This window comes from Lissotriton vulgaris, chromosome 4_1, assembly GCF_964263255.1.
Source record: "Lissotriton vulgaris chromosome 4_1, aLisVul1.2, whole genome shotgun sequence".
Classification (NCBI taxonomy): domain Eukaryota; kingdom Metazoa; phylum Chordata; class Amphibia; order Caudata; family Salamandridae; genus Lissotriton; species Lissotriton vulgaris.
The window spans coordinates 1,179,510,089-1,179,527,023 of NC_141691.1; positions in this window are offsets into that span (position 1 = coordinate 1,179,510,089).

Here is a 16,935-nt window from a genome sequence, read left to right on the forward strand (position 1 = left end):
GCAAGGAAAAGTGTGATTTTTTAATTATTTATTCTGTTCTTGTAAATTTCTGCCAGGATCTTTTATTGGTTATTGTAATACTGTTATGACATTTTATGTGCTTTTATGGACATTGTTTTATGTTCCGAATAAAGCCTTATGAAATGAAAAAATGAGTTATTGAATTTATAGGAAAACAACCAAAATGTTTGAATAACGTTTTTTGCCGAATGAGCCTCAAACGTAGTAATGTTATCCTATGGGAGAAAAACCTTATACAGCAAACATATACTAGCAGTCGGTGTTCAGAGGTACCCTTTAGGACTTAAGTGTTCATGGGCCAAGGTAAAAAAACACAAGCAGGGTGGGTTGAGCTGATCTGGGATGTTTGGGTTCAGAGGTGCTGGTCAGGGTGGTAGCCTCCAACGCTTTACCGGTAAAGTCAAAGGTACCTGAGACAAAAAGGCTGCAAGGGGGAAACGTGGATGAGTCCAGGAGTACCCAAATGAGGTGTTCAGGTTGTGAGGACCTCTAGGCCAAGGAGATACAGTCAAGAATCCCAGGCTGGTGAGATCAGGTGCAGAGGGTCTTGACTGACTGGCCATGAAGGTCGAGGCTGTTACGTTTGTTGGTCAGTTCTGTAGAGGAAGCAAAAACAAGAGAGCAGGGCCACTCCAGTCATGGATCTTGTCTGCTCGGAAGTCCCTTGTCATTCAGGTAGGTTTTCCATGGTGTTTAGACTGGGCACAAACAGGCCTTGGGTGGTGCAGGTACTCTGGTAGCCAGGGGATTGGTGCAGGGAGGTTTGGGGAGGGTCTAGCACCTTCAAACCCAGCATAGAGTTGGGGCTGACCACATAGATCCACAAAGACTTCCTCCTGACATGCTGCTCTCTCGTGGGCCCGGTGGCCAAAAGTACGGTGTACGGACACTTTGGGTCGGTTCCTGCAGATGCAGGGGAATGGCTGCTCCACCCCAAGGGTGATTATTAGACCTGATACCTTTGGAATGAGTCTCCCTTTCATTTTTCGCTGTTGTCTCCTCTGTTTTTGCTGGGTTTTTGCCAGTTTACATGCTTTGGGCACAGTGCCACTGCTATTCAGTGCCACAGTGCAAGTGCTTACCATTGTAAATTGTTGTAATGGATTAGTGACTCTATGATTGGCTTATTTGATTTACTTGTCAGACCCTAGTACAGTGCACCTTGTGTGCCCAGGGCCTGTAGATCACATGCTGCTAGTGGGCTTGCAGCACTGATTGTGCCACCGACAGAGCAGCTTGTAAAGTGTGTCACAGGCCTGCCATTGCAGAGCCTGTGTGCAGTCTAGGACTGCCATGTCGGCTTGGTAAGTGCACCCACATGCCAGTCTCTAAACCTTCCCTTTTCTACATGTTAGCCACCCCTAAGGGAGGCCCAAAGGAAGGGTGCATTGTAAGGAAAAGGTAGGACTTGCCCTGGTGTGTGGCAGTAGCGGCCTGTGGAGGGAGTTCTGTGGGGCGGTGAGGCGGGGCATCGGAGGGGCTGGGTGGGGGGTAGTAAACACCGGAATATGGATGAATGGAGGTAAGTAAACAATTAAATAAATAAAACTAAATTTCGTTGCATGCGTTGCAACGCAAAATACGGTGCAGTGCGCGCAACAAAATTTGTTTTATTTATTTATTTGTTTACTTACCTCCGTTCATCCATATTCTGGTGTTTACTACCCCCCACCCTGCCCCTCCCCCACCACACCTCACGATCCCAAGGACCTCCCTCCATGGGCCGCTACACTGTGTTTGGCATGTCCTGATAGTGAATTACAGTCAATTTCGTTTTTCACTATTGCAAGACTCCCTGTCCCCATAGGCCAGAATGGGCAGTTGATTATAACATCTTATAATTCTAACAAACCCAGGGAACATGGTAGAAAAACAAATGTTTTCTGCCTGAACTCAGAATGTTAAAATACATCTTTTAGTGAAGGTGATTTTTACATTCTGTGTTTGAAAATATCACTTTCAGAAAGTAGGTATTTTCTTACCTAACCATCCAGCCTGCCTCTGCTAGTTTGTGTATTGCATGTCTGGTTTGTGAGTGACAGGAGGGCTTGGGTTTTAGCAGTCTGATGAGTCAGGGCTGGGCTGAATAGGATCTTGGCTGAATAGAGAGTTGGGGGCGGAGATTCCCTTTCAGTCCCTTTCACCCTTATAGACTAGAGAGTAGGGGGAGGAGATTTCCTGTTAGCTACCTAGGCGAGGTCTGCTTTCAACAATGCTGTCTCCACCTTCTGCAAGCAAGCTGCACCAGTGAGGACAGAACGGGTTTTGGCCAAGTACAGACAGTCTCTGCCTTCAGAGAACAAAGAAATTAGTAGTATAAATATTGGGGCCCAGACCCCAAGACTTTAGATCACTTCTGGGAATCAAGACAAACCTTTGCCAAGGAGAGGAACAAAGGAAGCTGAAGGATTTGACTTATCCTGTGTCATTGTGCTATTTTCTGGGGTTGGCCTACAGTGGTTACTTAGTAGCAAAGGAAAGGAGAAGGAACCTTTAATGAACTTTCATCATCTTGAAGAAGAATCTCCGAATGCTTGAATTGTGCTTGCCTCCTGCTGAAGTTGAAGTTTCATGGATACAAGACTTCACCACCAGCTCCCCCCTGAATTTCCTTGCTGGGAATTTTGTCTACAGAAACCTGCATATTGTTGGGAGATAGAAGCGCGATTTAATGAGAAGAAGCGTGTAGCTGCCTCAGCTGTTGCCGCCGCATCACCAGAGTAACTGGTCTCCATCGTGACTGTTTGACATTGCGTCATTGGAAAAGCGTGTCGCCACCGCAAGGGTCGCTGCCGCATCACCGGAGAAGAATGTCACAGGGTCTGTCGCGGCTCAGAGTTTCCTGAGTCACCGCACGGCCGTCGGGCGTGCACGCATCACCTTCACATCATCGCACCGCATCAAAGACGCCATCTTGTTGCATCGCACCGGATCTTCGCATCGCATTGAGATGCCATTTTGTTGCATCACAACCGGAACGCAATACAAGATCGATGCATCACCTCCTCTCCGGTAAGGAACAGACGCATCACCTACTAGTGACTAGTGCCCAGTACATACCTATTAATGGCTTACTGATCATTTGCAATGTTTAGCAATGGAGCTAGACATCACAGGGGCATTTTTACTCAACCAGATTTGCCCTTACATGTAATATAATCACCCTGCCTTAGGACTCTAAGGCCTGCTGTAGGTGTGTCTTAGATACAATACATGAACTGTAGATGGGCATTGCACACAGGGAGTGGGCAAAGTCGTGCCATCGCAATGGCTTGCACAATTTCACACATCCTGCAATGGCAATCTACATGCTGTTTGTGTGTGGGTCTCCATGGGTGGCATAATACATGCTGCAACCGTTAGGTACCCTCTTTAGTACCCATGCCCTGAGTGCCAGGGATACTATTTACAAGGGACTTACAAGGGTGCTAAAGTCCTTTAAAATTGGGAAACAATTAAGCATTTGTCTTGTTTTTCAGGAAAGAGCAATGGCACCGGTGCCGGATAAGCAAGGACCCAGTGCACTACCAATCAACATCATTACCAGTGACTCGATCTGGTGCAGAGCAGCCTACCATCCTTTGCTGGATGGGAATTAGAGTCAGAAAGGGTGCATCTCAGTCACAGACACAGTGTTCCAGGATAATCCGCAGAATTGCCTTGAGACCTTCTGTCAGGATCGGTCAGGCAAAATCCTTCGTTAACCTACAATTCCTCCCAGCTGTCTTTTAAAATTCATTTGAACCATTATGGCATTGTTAGGAAACATCTACTCAGACGCTGGGGTTTGAGTTCTTTCAAAGATCAGAAGATCAGTGTGAGGCGGAATTCTAAGATGGCCGCCATTTGCACTAACTAATTTGTCTAGTGTTTTTCAGAACTTCGCGAGCACAGCTATGCTCGCGGTTCCTCATTATTCGAATTGCGCACTTCAACTGTTTTTTTTCGGAGAACGGCCGTGTTTTTCCTATTGGCGTTCAGATACCTGTGTGTTTGGGGGTCCGTGAGTATTTTGAAAGGATTCCTAAGCAGTGTTTCGACTGCTGTGGCTGCGGTGAGTTAAAATTGATATATTCATTAGCCTTGAGGGTTCAGGTCCATTTAGATATAATCTTCTCAGCTTGAGGAGACACACGCCTTTTTCTGCAAAGAATACATCCTGATATAAAGTCTCTGGGGTGTTCTACCACTTGATATTTTCTGTTCCTGTTTTCACTGAGCTATATAAATAAAGACTTAAGGTTGACAGTGTTTGGTATGAAGACAATATCAGACAGCTGTCAGTTGGAGATTTATTTTATTCGCATCAGAGATTCATTGAAACAGATTCTAGAAGACATAGTGAATCATTTAGTCAACAAGTAGGTGTAGTAATATATATATATATCATGCTGTCTGTTGCAGAATAAAAATTTACTCACGGAAATCTGGTGCTGCGGCTGGATTTTAGTCCGTTTCGCTGTTCGTGGAAACCTGAGTTCATATATATATATATATATATATATATATATATATATATATATATATATATATATATATATTACCTACTGGCGGTCGCCAGTAGGTAGTTATAGTTAGGATTTTTTTCAATGTTAAATCTCAAAATTCTATTTGGAATAACTTTGGCACCGGTTGACGAATCTGCCTGAAAATTTCCTGAAAATGGCCTCGTCGAGCTCCGGTCCTTCCTTGAAAGTTTGGGGGGGATACGTCAAGCGGGGGCCGAGATAAAAGGGGGGTCCCAAAACGCGTTTTCCCCATGTAAATTTCCATAGGGCGGTCGATTTCACTTTTAGCCCGAACGGCTGAATGGATTTCCAGCAAACTTGGCAAAATTGAAGGGACTGGTAGCCCGATGTGCCTTTGCTATGTCTCAAGATATGTGCTGCAGTGGATTTTGAGTAATTTAGGTTCCCAAAAATATATATATCTATAGGCGCTCTCCGGTGCGCGCACCGGAGTGCGCTCCAGGCGCGACACGCGACTTGCGCGCAGGAAGCTGATTGGCTCTTGGGTGTCTGTAAACATTCTAAACAGTCTGAAGCGGCCGCCATCTTGTGTCTCGGTAAAATCGAGACACAAGGGGTTTGAAAAAAAAAGGGGCAAATGACCATAAGGGGGAAGAGTAGACCCCCTCTGACCCCCTAGGTTTGATGTGGGGGCTAAAATAGGGTCCTGCGGGGCATTACATTTTTTATTTATTTTTTCGTTTTGCGCGGGGGAAGCGCATGGTACGCGCACCGGCGAAGCACGGGGAAAATCCAGGACCATATTTATGAAGGCCTTGCGCTGCCAGTTTTGCGCCGCCTGTGCGTCAATTTTTGTGACGCACCAGCGGTGTAAAAAAATGCGCATTGTTACGCAATATTTAAAAAGTGACGCATCTATCTAGATGCGTCACTTTTTAAATATAGTGCAACGAGGCACATTTTTTTACACTGCTGGTGCGATGCGTCACTTTTCTGTGCGCACTCCTTATGACATTCAAGATGTGTCATATTTAATGTATGACGAATCATGTTGCAAGGAGTTACAGATACATCAGTATTTCTGACATATCTGTAAACATAAAAGTGACGCGAGGCAGGCGCAAGATTTTGACGCAACAGCATCCTGAAAGTGACGCAGAGAAATCTCATAGATTTCAGTACGTCGTTATTACCAAGCTTTTTGCGGGGGAATGCCCCCTCTGCATACATTATACCTGATGCAGATATAATGTGGCGCAGAGTTTTAAAAAGTGACCCATGTACCTAGATTTGTCACTTTTTAAAAATAGCGTCAGGTATAATGCATGCAGAGGGGGTGTTCTCCCGCAAAAAGCTTTGTAATAGCGACGCAGTGAAATCTTTGAGATTTCACTGCGTCACTTTTAGGATGCTGTTGCGTCAAAATCTTGCGCCTGCTTTACAGCAGGTGTTAGACTGACGCAAGACCTTTCACATGGTGCTTTTTCCATGTGAAAGGACACATTACTGGAGTTGTGTCACTTTTCTGACGCACTCCAGCAATGCGTTACTCGGAATGTCATAAGGAGTGCGCACAGAAAAGTGACGCATCGCACCAGTGGTGTAAAAAAATGTGCCTCGTTGCGTTATATTTAAAAAGTGATCTAGGTAGATGGGTCACTTTTTAAAATCAAGCGCCACATTATATCTGCGTGAGGTATAATGCATGCAGAGGGGGTGTTCCCCCGCAAAAAGCTTTGTAATAGCGACGCAGTGAAATCTTTGAGATTTCACTGCGTCACTTTTAGGATGCTGTTGCGTCCTTTAAATATAGTGCAACGAGGCACATTTTATTACACTGCTGGTGCGATGCGTCACTTTTCTGTGCGCACTCCTTATGACATTCCAGATGTGTCATATTTAATGTATGACGAATCATGTTGCAAGGAGTTACAGATACGTCAGTATTTCTGACATATCTGTAAACATGAAAGTGACGCGAGGCAGGCGCAAGATTTTGACGCAACAGCATCCTAAAAGTGACGCAGAGAAATCTCATAGATTTCAGTACGTCGTTATTACCAAGCTTTTTGTGAGGGATTGCCCCCTCTGCATACATTATACCTGATGCAGATATAATGTGGCGCAGAGTTTTAAAAAGTGACCCATGTACCTAGATGCGTCACTTTTTAAAAATAGCGTCAGGTATAATGCATGCAGAGGGGGTGTTCCCCTGCAAAAAGCTTGGTAATAATGACGCAGTGCGTCACTTTTAGGATGCTGTTGCGTCAAAATCTTGCGCCTGCTTCACAGCAAACCTTTCACATGGTGCTTTTTCCATGTGAAAGGACACATTACTGGAGTTGCGTCACTTTTGTGACGCACTCCAGCAATGCGTTACTTTTGTGTTTACAGATACGTCAGAAATACTGACATATCTGTAACTCCTTGCGAATTGATTAGTCATATATTAAATATGACATATCTGGAATGTCATAAGGAGTGCGTCCAGAAAAGTGACGCATCGCTGTTTTCACGTAGCGATGCGTCACTTTTCAGAAATGAGGCCTCCAGTTTATTCACTGTGTCATAACTTTATTTTCTAACACTCACCTTCTTTCATTCCTCCTACTTCACTTCCTTTCACCTCTCATACCTTTATGTTCTTTCTTACTCATTCTCCTTTCAATTATCAATGCACTATATTTCACTTACTCTTCATTTTTTTAAGAATATAGCTCTTTGATGAGAATTGGAGGTAGTTCTGAAAAGAACTTTTGGTTTTCTTCTTTTAACTGAACAGGAACAAAAACAGGGAATGGAAACTGCTCAACAGGAGCAAAAAGAAAACAAAAAAATTAGGGGTGGGAAGGGCAGCGATGGTTCTCCAATGCTCGAACCATGAGCAGGACACTTTGCAGGACACTTTGCTCCCCATAGGTGAGGAGTTGATTGCAGTATCTGCATTTGACGACCCCATGCTTAAATGCAGGTTGTATGTTTGGCACCTGCTCCTGCGATTGCTCTCTCCCAGAAGAAGTTGCTCCTCCGGTTGATGTAGAGGCCCCATCTCTGGGAACCTCTTGTGCCAGAGCCCTGACACTTTCCCGGGCAAAATTCTGGGGGTGCCTCCTCTCCACATGTCGAATCATGGTAAAGTTGCCAAAAGAGTACTTTTTTGGGGGGTTACCCCGTGACAGGACCTGTTTGCAGATCCTGCACTCCACTTTCAGTGCATTCACCTTTTTCTGGTCTGCTGGAAACTTAAAAAATTTCCAAATGAAATGCTCTTTCAACTTTGGTTGAGGAGGCTCTTCATCGATGAATTCAGGCTCATCTTCACTGCTGGATGGTCTGGCAGCCATGATTAACCAAGAAATATGCAAGAGCAAAAAGGCAGGTCTTTCAGTCACAAAAGTGAAAGAAGAAGTGAAGAAAATGGGTGGGGATTTCATTCATTGTAAAAAAAAACTGTTAGCAACCAATGAAAAGTGTTATTTTAGGGTCACATGACCCGACGCGTTTACGCTGCGTGCTCCGGAGCACTTCCGGTGCGTTTACGCAGCGCGATCGTAGGCGCTTCCGGGGCGCAAATGTGGCGCGATCGTAGGCGCTTTTGCGTGCGTTTACGCGCCGAGAACGTAGGCGCTTCCGAGGGCACTTACGTTGCGCGCCGAAGTGACGTCATCAAACTTTTACAGAAATGCATAATCATTTTCCTTATTAAAAAAAACTAATTTTATTTGTATGGTACGAAATGTTTTGCATTATTATTAACTTTTCATTCATATTTTTTTTCACGAACGACAGTAGCGCTCTGGGTGCGCTTTCAGATGAGCTCACGGAAAAGCTTACCGGAGAGCTTAGCTGAAAGCTTCCCGGAGCGCGCACCCAGAGCGCAAAAGAAAAAAATTATATAAAAAAAATGAATACTTTAAAAAAAACAGCAAATTGTAAAAAAAAATGAAAAAACCATAGGTTTCACACCAGTTATAGTTAGGAATTAGCATTTAAAAAACCTATCAAATTCACTGAAAAAACCATAGGTTTAACACCAGTTATAGTTAGCTGGAAATTTTACTGATATAAAACCATTGAAATTCCCACGTTATAGTTAGATGGACTCACTATAACTTGCGCGTGCAATGCACTGCTGATGACGTCACATATTACATCACTCATGACATGGTCAGTGACATCACTCATGACATCACTGATGACATCATCCTTGAGACAGAGTGACAGACCTCCTTTCAGTGTAATGTAACCCATGAAACACATATTCAAAAATAGAAATTAACATTTTCAAAAAAATGGAGATACACATAAAAGTTACAACAACCAATTCAATAATTCCACCATCTATATACACATCCACTCATTCACCAACAGTTCTATATAGTCACTCATACATATACTCACTCATCATATGTAGTGATACACCTATACATCCTGTTAAACACCAACAGTCATCCAAAAGTTACTCTCAAACATACTCACACATGCAAGTAAACTATTGAACATCCATTTATTTGCATATACATCTAAACACACACTACCACCTTACTTCTAAGGAAACTTACACATACTTACTCTCTTAAACAATCACTTATAGAAACACATACTTATTTAAACAGGAACTCTTACAATCTCTTACTCTCACATATACTCACTTATATACATCAATATTCACATATACTAGATTAAAACATATGTAGTTACTGATAAAGACACTAGTGAGACAGTCATTCACGCAGTAACACACACATATACACACTCATCCATCCATACAGTCCTGCACATATGCTGTCTTCAAAACACATACAAAGAGAGAGTCAGTCATTCATGCATCTATGTGATAAGTAATACCCCCACCAAACCATACAAACACTCATACTGATACTAAAAAAACATCTAATAACCCATATACCTACACATGTAGCTACTTACCAACCCATGCAGCCACTTATAAACAAAGTGAAACACTAATACATATATTTAAATATTTAAACATTACTCACTAATATATGTATTCACTAACATACACTTAATAAGCCAGTTAACCAATCAATTTTTTTTAAAAAACCATCCATTTAGACACTTATTTAAACATTTATTCTTCCATCAACTTTTACATATACATATATAAAATATATTTATTTTTCAGAAAGACACACATTCACTGGATGGTGTCATCAGTGATGTCATGAGTGATGTCACTGACCATGTCATGAGTGATGTAATATGTGACGTCATCAGCAGTGCATTGCACGCGCAAGTTATAGTGAGTCCATCTAACTATAACGTGGGAATTTCAATGGTTTTATATCAGTAAAATTTCCAGCTAACTATAACTGGTGTTAAACCTATGGTTTTTTCAGTGAATATATATATATATATATATATATATATATATATATATATATATATATATATATTCACAGAAAAAACCATAGGTTATACTCCATATATAGTTAGGAATTTGCATTTACAAAACCTTGAAAATTCAATGAAAAAACCATTGGTTTTAGGCCATATATAGTTAGGGATTTGCATTTAGAAAACCTTATTTTACTCGCATAAAACCATTGAAATTCCATATATAGTTATAAGCGCTAACTATATATCGCGCACCCGCAATCCACTGCTGATGATGTCACATATTACATCATTCATGACATGGTTAGTGACATCACTGATGACATCACTGATGACAACATCCAGTGACTGTATGTTTCTGTAAAGTTAAAACATGTCTTACATATTGAAGAATGAGTGGATGTATAAGTGTCTGGATGAAGGATTTAGTAGGTGCAAGACTGACTGTATGAGTGAGTGATTAAATGTGTCTCACTGAGTGCATGGGTTAGTGACTAAACTGTTTTAATTTGTGCATCATTATATCTGTTGTTCTACAAACTGCTGCATATGTTGATCAGTAGCTATATGAGTAACTGTATGGGTTATTGATTGGTTGTCCAAGTATTTGTATGGGAAACTGAGTGTGTGTGTATGGGTGGCTGGGAGGTGTGTGACTCTGTACATAGATGTGTGAGTAGTTGATTCACTATATGTATAGATTCAAAACTGCATGTGGAAACAGCTGTATGGGCGGTTGACTGTGCATGAGTGTATTAGTGAGTGAATGGATATCTCAGTGCTACATGTCAAATTAAGTACATATGTAAAACACAGTACATGTGAGAGTTGACATCTATAAATAACTGTGCATAAGAGCTAGTGAATGTGTGAGTGGCTGTATGGATCATTGTGAACATGTATCAGAGATTGTATAAGAGAGTAAAGTAAATATGTGTTAGTATATGTTTGAATAAGTAAGGTGTGTATAACTGTATAGTTGAGAAAATGGAGGTGTGATTGATTTTTGGCATAACTGACTAGGTGTGTGAGTAACTCCATGGATGAGTGACTGTCTGTTTACACTGATTGTATCTAAGGTTATATTAGAGTCTGAAGAGGTTCATGGTATTATCACATGAATGATATCATCAGTGATGTGATCAGTCATGTCAAATGAGATGTTATCAGTGATGTCATCAGTGATGTCATTTGAGATGTCATCAGTGATGTCATCAGTGATGTCACTAACCATGTCATGAATGATGTAATATGTGACATCATCAGCAGTGGATTGCGGGTGCGCGATATATAGTTAGCGCTTATAACTATATATGGAATTTCAATGGTTTTATGCGAGTAAAATAAGGTTTTCTAAATGCAAATCCCTAACTATATATGGCCTAAAACCAATGGTTTTTTCATTGAATTTTCAAGGTTTTGTAAATGCAAATTCCTAACTATATATGGAGTATAACCTATGGTTTTTTCTGTGAATATCAATGGTTTTTTAATAGCAAACATCAAAAGCTGTCAAATGTCAAGTACGTGATAGGTAAAAACGTTTTCGTGTTTATGCACGCTGATGTGCTTTGAACGCTGCCCCCCCCCCCACTCCCCTCTTTTCTCTTAGTAGTACTCTCTCTTTGCAGATAGTGAACGGTAGTTAACGCAGACCTTTACCCCTGTTGTAATCCGTCGTACCTGCTTGTCTCTCCATTTGATTGATTATTATCCAAGCATTTACTGTTTTACAATTGGTTCTCTTTGGATCATTCTCTATTTACAAACAAGCACAAAGTCGCAATACTCTGTTTAGTCTTTGCAGATAGTGAAAAATCGTGTAAAAAAATAAAAGTAATCGAGCAAAATCAGTAGACCACTAATTCGATCTCTTTTTAACCTCGGTAAAATACAAACATTAGGAATAACCCTTCATGAGAAATACGAAAATAGTGAAATGAATTGAGCTCCACACCATGAGGGCTGCAAAACAGCTCGACTCCGCCACCCACACCGCCCAAAATAACGGCAAACCCTATGCAAATATTATAAATATACACAACACACCACCAAAGAAACAGAATAAAACATTTTATTAAATAACTATTTACATAACTATTTTATACTTTTTATTGCCCGATCCGGCTAGCTCAATCGATCGAGCATGAAAGTCATGCACTGATAACAAGCGTTGAGAGTTTGTAGAATGATGGCTTCAGATTTTCCACATACGGTGTAGTGGCGCAAACTGGCAGGGGGCGTTTGGATTCTACCCCTTCTCCAAATAAGATTTTCATACGTGAATGTTCGTTCATGCTTTTTGTCCCTGAGTTGCTTCCATGTCACTGCCTTACATAAATGGCATAAGTCCTGGTTATTGAGTGCCATACTTCAGAGTTCTAAGCAGTTCTTGTAACACTGTTTAAACCTTATTTGCACCTGCTGCAGCTTCACTATTCAAAGTAAGTGGGGTCCATTTGTGGACCTGACTGCATTGGAAAACAATGTGATACGGTGCCTCCCTAAATCGCTTGACGGAGGCCCCCGAGGGGCGGTGAGATGGCGCGGACTGAGAGGGGGCGCTTGGCTCCTGCCCCCTCCCCAAGTCGTGTTGCCCTGGTGAGGCCTGAGATCGCCCCCGGCATAGGCGGCCGGCTCCCGGGGTCCGGCGGAATTTTTTCCCTTTTGAAGAATCTTTCATTCTGGACCTTGTCCCACAATCCGTTTCACCTGAAGACACGCTGTCGTAGGGCGCCCCTTTACCGTTTTAGTTGCCATTCCGCCCGCTTTTGGTACTCTGTGCCTCTTCCGCCATTCAGCTGTTTACCGCTCGCTCTTGTGACTACAACGTCTCGCTCACCATGTAGTTGAGTTGCTCCCGCTCTTAAGATTTGACCGAACTTTTTGGACTGCTGAAAGCGGTGGAATTCTGACCGCTGGTTGGTGGAGACATTTTGACTATATTCTGCACCTGCATTGTCGCGTAATGCGTCATATGACGCGACGCGTTAGCGCACCCGGAAGTGCTCCGGTGCGCAAGGCGCAGCTTCCCGGAAACGATCCAGAGCGCGCCGCGCAGCGCGTAACGTAAGCATAACAGGTCATGTGACTTGTTAATAAAACTTTTCATTGGTTCATTTTACTTTTCTTTTCCTAATTATGTAAGACTAGGTCATGTGACCTAAAAATAACACTTTTCATTGGATTAAAACATTTTTTTTCCCCAAACGATGAAAGCCCCACCTTCTTTCTGGATGTTTCAGACTGAAGCTGGCGTCACCATGAGAGCACCACCATCTCGTAGCTCCGTCGTGGCCATTCCGCAAGCAATCATGGCAGCCGCTCCCCACCGGAAGCCTGCGGGAGTCGAGGGCCCCCAAGACTTTTGTACAATCTTCAAGGCTGAGGGGACGCTTTCGAGAATGGAACCCAAGCCCTGGCAGACAAGCGTCCGAGTTCCAAGGTGTCCCAGGGCCATTTTACTGGACCAGGCCCAAATCCGAAGAGCCGGCCGCCATTTTAAGAGTCCTGTGGCAGCCGCCTACCGCTGCACCGCAAGAGTGGGAGCAACTCAACTACATGGTGAGCGAGACGCTGCAGCCGTAAGAGCGGGCGATAAACAGCTGAATGGCGGATGAGGCACAGTGTAGCAAAAGCGGGCGGAATGGCGACTGAAACGATAAAGGGGCGCCCCACTACAGCAGACAAGCCTCCGCCATGTGCTTCAAAACTGCATATGTATCTCGTGATATCAAGGTTGGGCAACCAGTACAGAACAAGCAGTTACGAGTCCCATTTACACCGGCGCCATTTTGGGCGCGGCCGGGCAGGTCCAGGATCTACTGAAACATAAAAAATGAGGCTGACGTCTCTGAAGCAGTTCACGAACAGCAGGACATAGCAAATAAACATGAACTCTCTAAAGCTGTTAACTCACTGCAGAACAAAACAAGTGAACCTGAAACCTCTGGAATAATTGTCGCTCAAAAGAACAACACACAAAACTCTGTAGAGCCTGAAGAAAAAAAAACAGAAGGGCACTGTAGTTTCAGACACACTTAACACTAATGACGAAACAAAGATATCGTCTGTTTATAAAGCAGTTATCATCTTGACAGAATTGACAAAGAAGTGTACAGACACCAATGCATCAGCATTCTCGGAGATAACATCTTAAGGAACAAAGAAAGACCTGTTCACTCTTGACACCCCAGGTGCTGTGTATATTGCACTATAGTGCTGCATCGAGAAAACTGGCAACCCTATTGATGTGGATTTTTCATTATTGATTATTATAAAGAAATGGCGACTCCCCCCTTTAGCAGATTAGCTAAATGTTTGCGTAATTTAAGCATAAAAGTTATATTATTGTTGTTGTTGTTGTTATCGTTATAGTTCTGGTTAATTTCAAAAAATGGTTAAATATATTTACAGTTTTTGTTGCGTTCGTTATATTTAAATATTAATAAAGTTTTAAAATGTAACTGTCTTGGAGTACTATATTTTTTTTTAAAATCGGGTGAATGGGGCCTTGAATCGGGTTATTGTCATGTGTGGGCTTTGCAAGTGTACTGCTACAAGATCGGACATTTCAAACTCAAATGCACGTTCTTTTTCTTACCTTTCCGAAGCATGGAGCGCAATAGCAGGCAGAGAAAGGGTGATGCACGTGTTGAACACTGCCTGGCCTGCAAATTGCTGCCAGTGCCCCCCCGCCCGCTCCTGAAAGAGGACACACACACACCGCCACCCCGAGTACTTCACAAATCTTTAAAAGACCATGCGCTTGTTCAATGGGAAGTGGATAACATGGCTAAGAGCATTTGCTGACTAATGCATGAATATCGCTGACTTTTCAGCGATATTCATGCATTGCAGCCGTTTTTTATCGCATTTGCGATAAACCTTGCTAATAGCAAGGTTTATGTGCGATAAAATTCGCCGAAGTGCGGCGATAATTATTGTCTCTAAACAAGTTAGAGACAAAAATTACCGCTAGTTGTTGGAAATATGCCCCCGGGTTTTTCCTTGCAGGAATCGGGAAGCGAAAGACTAGCACTGAAATCAGTAGTCTCACACCTGAATCGGGAGGGTTGGCATGTCTGGATACTCTACAGCTGGAGCCATAAACTACATCCGCAGGGCTAGGTGATAGCCTAGGTCCGGCCTGGACAATCGGACACAGAGGAAGAGAAGTGTCAGAGGGTGCGGTAGTGAATAGGGTGAAAGGGAGGTGTCGAACGGGCACAGGGTGTGATTCTCAGAGAAGAGCAGCAAAGATGGGGGAAGTATATGGCCCATGCATGAGAGAGAGAGCGGGGGTGACCATTGCGTGGGGGAGATGCGTGCGAGGGTGGGGAGCCATGCTGAGAATCGACGGCGTGCAGAGAGTGGCCCTGGTCAAGGCATCTAAAATGGCTGCCGTGCACGACAAAATTGTGGCATTGGACAAAAACGCAAGATGGCGCAGACAATGTTTATCAATAAGGATTCATTTATAACAAAATATTTACTCGCAGTGACAAAATGGTGTTCAACACTTCCTGATTTCCATCGAATCGAACGTTAACAAACGTCACGCAGCAAAAAAAAAAAAAAAAAAAAGCTCACGCACAGAGCGGTTTTTAGCCATGTTATCCAATGGAAGGTGGATAACATGGCTAAGAGCATTTGCTGGATAATGCATGAATATCGCTGACTTTTCAGCGATATTCATGCATTGTGGCCGATGTGCGGCGATAATTTTTGTCTCTAAACAATTAAAACGAAGCACAAAATGGCGAATTCCCGTTTCGCTACCAGTTTGTGGCCCAGTTCGCGGCCCGTGAAGCGCTTCTACCGTGAAAAATCATTTTTTTTTTTATTTTCCCCACGGGACCCTTTAATAACCCCAACAACATTCCTAGGGGGTCAAGAGGGGTATACCTTGCCCCCTTTCAATAAATTCCCCCTTCGTTTTTCACCTCTTCTTCTCTCTCGATCCTACCGAGAGATAAGATGGCGGCCGCTCCGGACTATTTAGAATGTTGACAGACACCGGAGAGCCAATCAGCTTTCTGTTATCCAATGGAAGGTTGATAACATGGCTAAGAGCATTTGCTGGATAATGCATGAATATCGCTGACTTTTCAGCGATATTCATGCATTGTGGCCGATGTGCGGCGATAATTTTTGTCTCTAAACAATTAAAACGAAGCACAAAATGGTGAATTCCCATTTCGCTACCAGTTTGCGGCCCAGTTCGCGGCCCGTGAAGCGCTTCTACCGTGAAAAATCATTTTTTTTTTATTTTCCCCACGGGACCCTTTAATAACCCCAACAACATTCCTAGGGGGTCAAGAGGGGTATACCTTGCCCCCTTTCAATAAATTCCCCCTTCGTTTTTCACCTCTTCTTCTCTCTCGATCCTACCGAGAGATAAGATGGCGGCCGCTCCGGACTATTTAGAATGTTGACAGACACCGGAGAGCCAATCAGCTTTCTGTTATCCAATGAAAGGTGGATAACATGGCTAAGAGCATTTGCTGGATAATGCATGAATATCGCTGACTTTTCAACGATATTCATGCATTGTGGCCGATGTGCGGCGATAATTTTTGTCTCTAAACAATTAAAACGAAGCACAAAATGGCGAATTCCCGTTTCGCTACCAGTTTGCGGCCCAGTTCGCGGCCCGGGAAACGCTTCTACCGTGAAAAATAATTTTTTATTTATTTTCCCCACGGGACCCTTTAATAACCCCAACAACAATCCTAGGGGGTCAAGAGGGGTATACCTTGCACCCTTTCAATAAATTCCCCCTTCGTTTTTCACCTCTTCTCTCTCGATCCTACTGAGAGATAAGATGGCGGCCGCTCCGGACTGTTTAGAATGTTGACAGACACCGGAGAGCCAATCAGCTTTCTGCGCGCAAAGTTCCGTTTCGCGAAAAGTAAGCGGACCGGATCGCTGCCCGGAGCGCTGTTACAGATATATATCTTGTTTTGAACGTTAATTTCTCAAAAACTACTGGAGCACATATATTGAGACCTAGCAAAGGCACATCGGGCTAACAGTCCCTACAATTTTGCCAAGTTTCGTGCAAATCCATTCAGCCGTTCGAGCT